The sequence below is a fragment of the Volvox carteri genome, assembly GCF_000143455.1.
Source record: "Volvox carteri f. nagariensis unplaced genomic scaffold VOLCAscaffold_23, whole genome shotgun sequence".
Classification (NCBI taxonomy): Eukaryota; Viridiplantae; Chlorophyta; class Chlorophyceae; order Chlamydomonadales; family Volvocaceae; genus Volvox; species Volvox carteri.
In genome coordinates, this window is record NW_003307566.1 from 80,137 (window position 1) to 91,265 (window position 11,129).

The following is an 11,129-nucleotide window of genomic DNA, read 5'->3' on the forward strand; positions in this document are numbered from 1 at the left end:
CCTGCGTTTGATCTGCCCAGTTTCCCGGTCACTATTGAGCAGAGCCGTTGGTGGTTGGAGAAGGAGGAGCCGCGGTTGATTGCCCTTGGTGCCATTTCCCGCGTGGAGGCTTCTGCAGCAGCGAATCATGTGGTGAACGCGTTCTGTGTGCCTAAGCCAGGCAGTGGGTCGTGGCGTGTTGTTGTTAATCTGAAGCGCATGAATATCGCGCAGAAGGCGTATAAGTGTCGCTATGAGTCGCTCCGTACGCTGCGGCGGATGGGGATTCAGAACTCGTGGATGGTCAAGGTTGATCTAGCTGATGCTTTCTATCATATTCCCATTCGTGCAGCTGATCGTCGCTTCTTCGTGTTTCGTTTCTGTGGGGTTTTGTATCAGATGAATGCGCTGCCCATGGGCTGGCTCAATAGCCCTTACTGGTTTTCAAAAATCATGCGTAACGTCGTTCGTTTTTGGCGCGACCCCCTGGCGGCGGTTGGTGGGGGGCGGCGGCGTCTCTCGCCCCCCTTGCCTCCGCACCAGTTCTTCCCTTCCGACCGGTGTGCGCGGCCGGCGAGGTTGGGTGCGCGCATGTTGCCGTACTTGGACGATTTCTTGTTTGTTTTCGCGTCCGAGGAGCAGGCCCGGTTGGGTGCGCAGTGGGTCAGAGAGAGCATCGAGTTCCTGGGTTTATCGTGCCATCCCACCAAGTGCCAATGGGAGCCCTCGCAGTCGGTTTACCATTTGGGCATTACAGTTAATACTGCGGAGGGGCTGTTTGAGGTGCCTGCGGGCAAGTTGGCCAAGTTGCGTCGGTTAGCTGTGGGGCTCCGGGTTACGGCCAAGAAGAATCGCCGTCTGGTTCAGAAGCGTGAGTTGGCGCAGCTGTGTGGTTTTGCTCAGAGTGTGAAGCTCGCCCTCACCCCCGCCCCCCTGTTTCTCCGTAATTTCTACGATGATCTTGCGCAGCCGGTTGGTTGGTCCGGTAAAGTGCGGCTGTCCCGTGGGTCTATGCGGGACCTAGATTGGTGGGCGGAGGTTCCCACCCGCCATTGTTCGGCAGCAATCCATTTGGGACCGGCGGCGGTTGAGCTGTCGGTGGATGCGTCCCGCCACTCTTGGGGTGCTGTGTTGCATGGTCGCACCGCGCGAGGTTACTGGTCGTTCGATGAGATTCCCGCACACATCAATTGGAAGGAGTTGCGGGCTGTGCGTTACGCTCTGGAGTCTTTTCTCCCTCTCGTTCGGCAGCGTGTTGTGTTGATTCGGGAGGATAACACCTGCACTCAGGCAGTTCTGGGTCGCCTGTCTTCGCGGTCACCAGCTATGCACGCGGAGTTGCAGTGTCTGTGGGAGTTCCTGCAAGAGCACAGCATCGTTTTGCAGGTGGAGAGGGTCGAGAGTGCGGCAAACGAGGCGGATGCTGCCTCCCGTTGGATCGATCGGGATGATTACCGCCTGCACCCCCGCTATTTTCGTCTCCTAGAGTGTCTGTTTGGGCCGTATGATGTGGATCTGTTCGCCTCGCATCTCAACACGCATGTCCCGCGTTTCTTCTCGCGTTTTCACTGCCCCGGTTCGGCCGGCGTGAACGCCTTGCTTCAGCCCTGGGGTGGTTTGAATGCTTACGGCTGCCCGCCCTTGGATCCGGATGTGTTGTTGGCCGTGGTGCAGAAGGTGCGCGAAGAGAGGGCGTGCGTCACTTTGGTCGTGCCATACTGGACGGCGCAACCTTGGTGGCAGTTGCTGATGGAGCTGGCGGTGGACATAGTGTTTCTCCCCTCGAACACGGAGCTGTTCGCACCGGGGGAAGGGGGGTCGAGCCGCTTCCTGCCGCCCCCGCAGTGGCAGGTGGTGGCGGTACGAGTGCAGTGATCGACTGGGCCCTCCTGCGCGGCACACGCAGTGGTTCTGCCCCGGTTCCCCGTTATGCATTAGACTTTCGTGCTGCGGCTGCTCCCCCGGTTGTCACGAACCTGTTAGTGAAGCAGCTGCAGGCCGCCGCCCCAGGTCAGGACCACTCGGCTCGCCTGGAGCAGATTGCGGCCGTCATTGTGTCTCGAGTAGGCTCCAAGACTTGGCAATCGTATGCGTCTCATTTCGCGGCATTCGTGCGTTTCTGCGTCAGTGAAGACCTTGAGTTCTTGCCGGCGTCCCGGTATACCGGGTTGTTGTGGGCACAGTACCTGGCTGCCCGTGGTTCTGTTCGGGCTCGCACCGCGCAGCCCTACTTCAGCGCGGTTAATACAGTGTACGATTTGTTAGGGCTGGCTAAGCCGTGTGATGGGGATAATGTGCTGTTGTCGGCGTTCCGTAAGGGCTGGGAGCGGCTGCAGGTCTCACTGGCCCCTACCTCGTCCCTTGTCCTCGCCTTCAGTGCTTCGGACGCCTGGAGGCTATACGACCGGCTCCCGTCCGTCCCGGTTGCGTCGGATTTGTTTGTCCCCCCTCTTTTGTTCGTCGTCCTTGGCTTCTGTCTATTTTTGCGTCCCGACTCCTTGCTGTCTGTCGTCTGGGCGCGGGTTTCGGTTGTTGATGAGGAGCCTGTGTTTCAGTACAAGCCTTTGCACTGGAAAGGCCGTATTACAGCCCCTGAGTTGGCCCCGGTGTTGCAGTTCCCGCTGGGGGGCCTCCCGTTTCTCCGGGTTGCCCTCCTGCAGAAGCTGTCCCGGGACCCTGCGCGTTTATGGCCGGAGCGCCAGACGACACAGGGGGCCGAGCGTTGGTTCGATCGTGTTTTGGCGCAGTGTGGCCTGGAGGGCCTTCGTTCCGTCCACACCCTTTATAGTTTGCGGCGGGGTGGTGCCTCGGCCGCCCGTGCGGCGGGAGTGCCACTGGATATCATCGAAGCATTTGGTGGCTGGGCCGCAGGCTCGTCGGCGTTGCGGGAGAACTACCTCGATTTGGGGGTCCGTGGCTGCCCTCGTGCGGTCGCCTTCTTTGGCCCTCTCGCGGCCCAGCGTGTCGCGCCGGTGATGGGTCAGTACTTTAACCGCTGAGAGGGGGTGTCTTTCCTTTTGGCAATAGACTCGTAGCAGGAGCTAATGCGGGCTATGCGAAGCTTGAGCCGGGTTAGCTAAGGTGTAGGGCCTTACGGCCGTTTTAAGTGGTACGACTTGAGGCCGGCGATCCGTGTCCTCAGGATCGTCTTTTGCATAAATAGCGCGTGTTGCAGGTTTTCTGTATCTTGTTTTTGTTGTTCAGCACGCGCCCCGCCCTCCCACCCTGGAGGCCGCGTCGCCCGCCCTTTTCGCTCTACTACATTATTTCTTTTTCCTTTTGGTTCGGTGCGGCCTTTTCATCGATCAGGCCGTAAGAGCACAGCCAATATCTGTAACAGAAATGGCAATGGCAATAGACTCGTAGCAGGAGCTAACGATCTGCGCAGCGCTGCCATAAGGTTTTAACGAATATCTTTACCGAAGCCGCGAGCTCCGTAGTCCAGCAACGTGCCAGACTTTACCAAATTTTAAACTGTAAACTTTACTTTAATTTCAAAGATAAATTTAAAACCGAAGTGTGATATCAAGCGCCGGTTTAAATAAGCGGCGCTGTAGCGGACTAAAGCGACTGTGTGGTGGGCAAGTACGTAGTACATACTTGCAGGCGGAGGCCTCCTTCCTTCTTGATGGCAGTAAACATCAAATCCCGCAGCCCAAACATGCATTACCGTAGCTGAATCCCACAGGGCCTGACTTTGCTGACTGCTCTGGCTGAGCTGGCTGTAAGCACTGCTGGGACGAACACAACTACATCTCGCATGCCCACAGCAGTCGGAGCTCCACCATCAAGGGACCCCGGACGAGACATCATAACTGGTTCAACTGCGGTCTATATCATAAGCTCTGTCCGCCACCGGTTGCACCTCCCCACCAGACCCTGGCATGACTGACATCTGGGCGCCAACATCAGGTGCGGGGGACCTCACAACGAGGGGTCGCACAACAGAGCACAGGAGATGAATCATACTCTAGTATAAAGATTGCTTGAATATGCCGCCACAAGTAAAAAATTAGCGCCTTAATCATTAGGACTGGGGGCCAGCCGCGGCCGCACTACAGATGCCTGCCTTCCCCTACCTACCGCGGCTGCACTGCAGTTGCCCGCAGGGAAGCATCCTGCTAATGACACATAATCTTATTGCGATTCAAATCTGAGAAATTTCAGGAATATATTCATGTTTGTCGTGCTGTAACTCTGTCGATTCAGTTCAGAGAATGAGAAGTTGGTCTCTCGTACATCGAACGGCAACGGCAGAACAGGTACCTCATTTAAGCAGCTCATGGGCTATCGGTCTGCTGCTCAAAGGTGTTTCTTCGCTACGGTACGACGAGTCGACAACATGAAGCAAGTAAAGTAAATTCCGACTTGAGCGAACGCCTGCCAAAATACGTCCGTCTTTCTTATTAAAAACCGTAACTCTTGGAAAATAATATTGTTAGCGTTTAAATAGGGCATTACATTAGTTGCTGCAGGTTACCTTCCTTTAGTACCTGAGAGTACCTGAGCAATTATATATTCCAGCCTCCAGGCAAGAGCCCATGAAAATTACCTTTTATTACGACCTCAGGCTCGCACAGCACCTTCTTAGGTGTCTGGCAGTCCTGCTGCTGGTCTCGCACTACCATGGTAAGCGCGACGCGCACCAGCGCGAGCCTTTTGCGCGAACTCCAGATAGGACAGGTCCATTCCAAGTCATCTGGTAACCGCATTTATATTATTCATTTTCACTTCCAGTACGGCCGGTGTGCTGCGCCGTGCCGCGCTCTCGAGCAGGCGTATAGATCACGGTTGGCTGCAACGCGCTTACAGCACATAATTGCCATGCCTCGGGTATTGTTCCTGTGATATCCTTAACTCCCTTGCACTGCTCACGGCACTTAACCATGGCAGGCAGAGCCAACGCGGTCAGAGGCGTTCCACCCAGTTCGCCATCCATTAAGGTTACGATCCAGGTAGGTGGATGGATGGAAGTCCCTCTTTGTAAACCGAAAAGTCATCTGACACGTCTAGCCGCCTTGCCTGCATGCGTATCCAGCTGTTACTTTTTTTGCCACTGCTGGGCTCGCTAATAATTGGCAGCTAGCCATTGCGCAAGTATGCGCAATCCTCTCATCAACCTGCCGTACACATGTCGTCGTACTGTCGCAGGGCAAACTGTTCTACAGGACGACACTTCCAAACGTCACTTGGATGGTGGAGGTTTCGTCTTTCGATGATCGGTTCCAGCTGCCGGGTCAGCCGGTTGACTCTGATACCGGCTACCCGCTGCAGCCCTCAAGCGTGATCTCGCTGGTACGGCACTGTCGTACTACCGGACTGACAACTGATGAATGCAGCGCGACGCTTTTCCTGCCAAAACCAAGCGCGCGTGTCGTGTCTTGTCTTTTCCCAGCTAAGGAACCCACATGCATGCCTCTAAGGCACTTGTGCCGCAGCAGCTATGCTGCTGTATTGTAAAATGGAGATAATTACAACCCATTGTTGGCGTAGGGCTATCTAGCCCCATTCCTGCTCCTGCGCCATGCATACACCTACCTAAGGCACCTACTGACTGCATTGCCCCCGTGTGATCCCATAACCCGTCTTCGTGTTTACCTCGCTACATACTACCCGGCGCTATCTATCTTGCTGCTGTGGCGCTACACAACCCGCGCTACACTACCGGCGCTGCACTACCAACACTGCGCGGACCAACCGGCGCGTCGCTACACTGCACACATGCGCACACGTCTTTTCCAGACCTGCACCCTGCCGAGCTATACCTCCAGAAATTGCAGTTCCGTTACCGGGGCGCGCATTGTGGCCGCTCCCGCGCCAGTGCCGACCGTCAACCAGAGGCTGCAGTTGCTGGTGATGGTCATTGGCTTCAGCCCCAGCACCGACTGCACAGGCCGGCGGAGTGCCAATGTAGGTGTATCCAACCGTGCGCGTGAAATAAGACCGTGAAAGTGCTTACATATTGCGCTGTACTACTGGTACGGGACGTGCAGAGTACGGAAGGTCTACCTATAGGTCTACCTGTACGACAGGAAACCAAAGAGCGCTGCCTGCTGTCTAGGAATGCTGTGTGCAGTTTCTTTCGCAGCTGATAAGATAGCTTCTTGATTATTTGTTGGCGCAATTAACTCACATGCGCACTATCACTCTGTCGCTGTGGGGCCAAAGCTACACGACACTAGCGCGGATACTCCGTCTCGTAGGAGTTTGTTGCCGCCTGCTACCTACTAGGAGGCTACGAGAGCATGCAGCGTTAAGACAACTTCAGTTCATTAACGCACGCGAACACATACTTTGGTGTTACACGGCAAGACCCAGAAATTACCCGACCTCAAAAGCTGCAAGCCTCAAACGCCGACAGGACTGCATGACACACAACACATATAGGTGGCTCGAGATCGAGTTGATGGCGTCTCTAAATTGTTACTTCAGCTTGGGAACTAACGGAAAAGTTGTCGGCGCGAATGCGAACATTGATCTAGCGCATTTGGTGCGGGCCCGCACCTGTGTCAACAGGCCGGCCAGTAGTGAGGTGTAGCTGGCTGTAGCTACATAGCACCGAACGCTGCGCTTTGCGCTCGCTGCCTGGCACTTAGTGCTTAATCAGCAATTGCATTCCGCTCCCAGGTTACGGATGTTCTGAATGCCTACCTCGGTGCTGGCGGCCACGCGGATTTCTTCGGCAACTGCAGCTACGGCAAGATGGTGCTGGACAGACAGGCGCTGACGGTACGTATACGACTACTACTACGTAGTAAGCCATTAGGTTATGTGCTGGTCCGCCCATGCTTTAACAGTGCACTCGTGTTGGGAATCCAACCCAAAGATGGTTATTCCATGGTTGTATGTCTTGCCAGGGCCTCTTTGTACCGTTGTCTTTGTACCGCAGTACCGCAGTACTGCTGACACGGAATGCCATTACTGCCCGCATACAGCACTCACTCATACCTGGCCTGCTTCGCATCAGCCTTTTCAACTCACGCTCAGTCGCTCAGATGAGCCCTAAATAGGACCCTAAAAGAAAACCTAATATCCTTAAACACCCATCCTCAAACCATAAGATTTGCTTCCTTAACTCCTAAACGCACTCGCTCCTGAGTTCCATTACGTGATGTGTGGATGCCCTGCCTGCAGGTTGTGCCCATCACAATGCCGTGTTCCCTTACGTCCATCGACAACTGTGATGTTGACGTCATCGCCCAAGGCGCCCGGGACCGGTTGCCCCCCGGTGAGTGCTGTTGCCGCTTAATATCCAGTTATGCAGTTATGCAGTTACGCACCAGCAGCTAGGACTTGTACTTCAACAAGTGCATATTTCGGGCAGCCTTTGGCTGCCCCTCGGGCGTCCGGCTCGTATGGGTCCGTTACATACAGCTTTATTTGGAGGTTAAGGTAACTCCCGGTGGTGTGAGCCACACACAGCGGCCCCTGGCCAGTGTCAGGCCCGGTCACTTGTAACCTTCACACACGCACACACAGCATATACACATACACACACATGCACACACACGCGCACACAGTCACACACACACACACCGTAACACAGTCACACAGTCACCCACACATACATACACATGTGTACACGTCGACTGTAGTTATTGTGTTTGTATGTACGTTCCTTTGCCCCCTGCTGCACAACTTACATGCTCAGTTGCGCATACGACAGACATGTTTTTGAACAGCTATGGGACAATTACTTAGTATTACAGGACTGCGATAAGGCGAAATTGCTACCCACGCGACGGCGGTAAAACCCTGATGGAAAGCAAAAGCAGTCATGACATGCAGGTTACGTGCACATATCTCCTGAAGAGCACTAGGCTCCAGATCGATGTAGAGCAGTGTAGACAGCTTTGTTTGGTTATTTTCTTGTTCAGCTGATGCACTTGGAGGGGTTATCTGTGTCAATGGGGTGCACGCTTGTTGCCATTTGCACTTCTTTGCTGGGCAGGGTTGCAACCCCCAGTATAATAATGCACCCCCCGCATCCCAGAGGATAGATACCAGATAGTCTACTTTTTGCACGTTGCACGTTTTTAGCTCCTGAGTTTAGAGCTCCTCCCTCCCCCGAGCTCGTGTAGAGCTCCCTGTGCACCCGCCCCTACCGCGCTTAATGGGCGTCGCGGATAGGTTATCAGTGCGATCTACGCGACGTATGCGACCTACGCGGCCTGTCTTATGAGCCCCCCTGTCATCCAAGTGTCGTAACACGTTAGTTCGTCACCGCCGTCACTGCCCCGCCCTGCCCTTACTCGTACCGCATTGCTGCTGATGACACGTGCATGCAACTGAGTTGAGCCACCCGTGCGTATGTATGTCCGTCTGCAGGTGTAGAGGAGCACACGTTCACGCACTTTACATACATCCTGCCGTGGGGCATGACGGAGAGCTGTAACTGGGCGGGTCTGGGAGAGCTTCCCGGTGTCCAGACCTGGTTCATGCCCGACACATTTGTAAGCTGGCTTGCTATCCGTTTTATTGTCGTTTTTAGGAATGGGCCCTCCAGCCGACGACGGGGTGCGTGATAATGGCTGTGTGATGGGAAGCGGCGGTAGGTGGTGCCAGCAATCGAAAGCGGCTCCGTGTGTGTACTATTACTTCTATTGCTACTATTACTACTGCTACTGCTGCTGCTGCTACTGCTACTTGGTACTGCTGCTATTGCAGCTATTGCTTGCTACTGCTACTGCTGCTACCGCTACTGCTGCTACTGCTATTGCTGCTACCGCTGCTGCTGCTACTACTGCTACTGTTGCTACTGCTGGAACACGGGCTGTCCACAATTTACCCCTGCCCACCCACCGACGTTCGGCGCTTATTAGTAGCGACCCCGGGGGGAAATGGACCCCGGGGGGAAGGATGCCGGTCGCGAGGATAGTTCGTTAGAGCGAATGTGCCCTACACGACCCCAACGCTGGGAGCAAGTTGACGCGGTGCGCAAATATTAATCGGAATTGCCCTCCTTCGTTAACCTTGCACTGCCTCATCCTGCCACATGTGGCCCTCTCGCATGGATAGGGTGTCTTCGACAAGGGCACGGTGATGCAGGAGATGCTGCACAACTTCGGGCTGTATCACGGCTGGAAAGATGGAGTCGAGTATATGGACGATTCCACGGCCATGGGCTTCGGCAGCAGCTGCCCCTCTGCCCCCGAGCTGTGGCGTCTGGGCTGGGCAACACCCCTGGTGCAGCTCACCTCCTCGTCACTCCCCGTCGCGACCTTCAGGACTTACACGCTGCCGGCAACTTACCTCGGGCCTACCGGCGTCATGATCAAGATTCAACCAGACTGGCTCGGCAGTGCTTACACCAAGTAAGATCGTAAAGCCAAATTCCGTGCGTCTGTATAATGGTTTTTATCATTCATGATTATGCGCCCATATCCGCGTGTCTTCAGGAACCTCTACCTTGCGCTTCGCAAGCGAGCGGCTGGTGACATCGCATTGCTGGACCAGTTCAATCTAAAAGTAGGTGTACAGTAGTGCGCATTCGCCAGCAGGGCCCGTGCGAGCAAGGATGTCACGTCTAAGGCTAGCATCTGCAGCGGGGTTATGTATCGGCGGCCAGCTACTACAGGGAATAGTCTCAGAGGCTGTCTTCGATTTGATAAATCGAGCAATTTGGTAGACTGCGTGCACATGTCCACGGACATAAGTGTCCCAACTCCCAACCTGGTGCGCATGTTGCATGTAATGTAACGCAGCTCAACATACACGAGTTGGACAAGGACATAGACAACGACTTCAACGCTGCTGGTGACCCACACGTGAGCATCCTTCAAACAATAGAACCCGTTAAGTCAACCGCCTTGTTCAACTACCAACTGTTCATCCTGACGCGAGGTAAGCACTGACACGCGTGATTTGATGATGACTGGGAAAGTGAGCGGTTGACAGTGGATCCAGCTTTGTTTGTTTCAGATAATAGGCAACCAGGGGTGAAGATGTGTCGCTATAAGCATTGGATGGGTTTGCCCAAGCATGGCAGCGGCTATATCTCGCCAAAACAACACGTCACGCTGATGCGTTTCAGGATGTGTGTTTGGCCTTTGGCGGTTAATCGACCGCACGGTAGGGAACGGTCTGGCCGGTGGTGTCGGGTCTGTGGGAACCGGCAAGCTGTTGAGGATGAATGTCATGTGCTGCTAGATTGTCCTGCATATGCGAATATCCGTTTGAAGCTTTGGGACCTGGGGGTTACTCCTGGGAACCGCATGATCGAGATTATGGGCGTCAAGGATCAACGAGGGTTAGCGCACGTCCTGGATGACATTAGAAGATGCAGGTTGCAGTACGTTGAACAGATTAATCAATCTGTTATTGTTGGGTATTGGTTGGCATTTTTCTTTTTAAGTTCTTGTTTCCAGTTCGGCGGTTCATGAGCCTTTTGGCTCGTCTGGACCGTACAAGCTTGAAGCTTGTAACAAAAAACGTCAAAAAACGACACGCGTGATGAGATTGGTTGAGATGTGCACTGAAGTTGGAGTTTTTCATTCCTAGGGGTTTCATCCCGGGCGGGCGGGCGTATGATAAAATCTGATAATGAACCTCATCAGCCAGCCAAGAACTGCGCCTGAACAACTCCAGCAGAGCTACGATAACCCGCAAGCCTCTAATTATCTCGTTCGTTCTCCGAGACTGCTCACACCTTGCAGCACAAGATTTGCTTCCCCCAAAGCTGGTGGGGCTCCGGTCCTTACGTGGCACTAAACCTGGCCTAACCCGACCCGATCTCACCGCACGCAGGCCTGGCCAACGAGGGCTCCACCATCATCATTTCCGTGTGCCGCTTCAGCGCCAGCCTCGGGGAATGCATCCCGTAAGTCCCGTTAAGCTCTTCGACTCGCGTCGCGTAATCGTGATCCTGAGACTACCTGGGGCTGGCAGTGGGCAGGCGGCGTCCGTAACGCCACCATATGTGCGTGTGCGTGTGTGTGTGTCTGTGTGTTTGTGTGTGTGTGTGTGTGTGTGTGTGTGTGTGTGTGTGCGTGTCTGTGTGCGTGTCTGTGTGTGTGTGTGTGTGTGTGTGTGTGTGTGTGTGTGTTGCGCGGCGCAATGTGCGGCAAGGGCTCTCGTTGCGGTTGTGTGTATATATGTGTGTATAGCTTATCTGCTGTTCAGTGTGAAAGACAGACTTCTCTCCTGCCGTT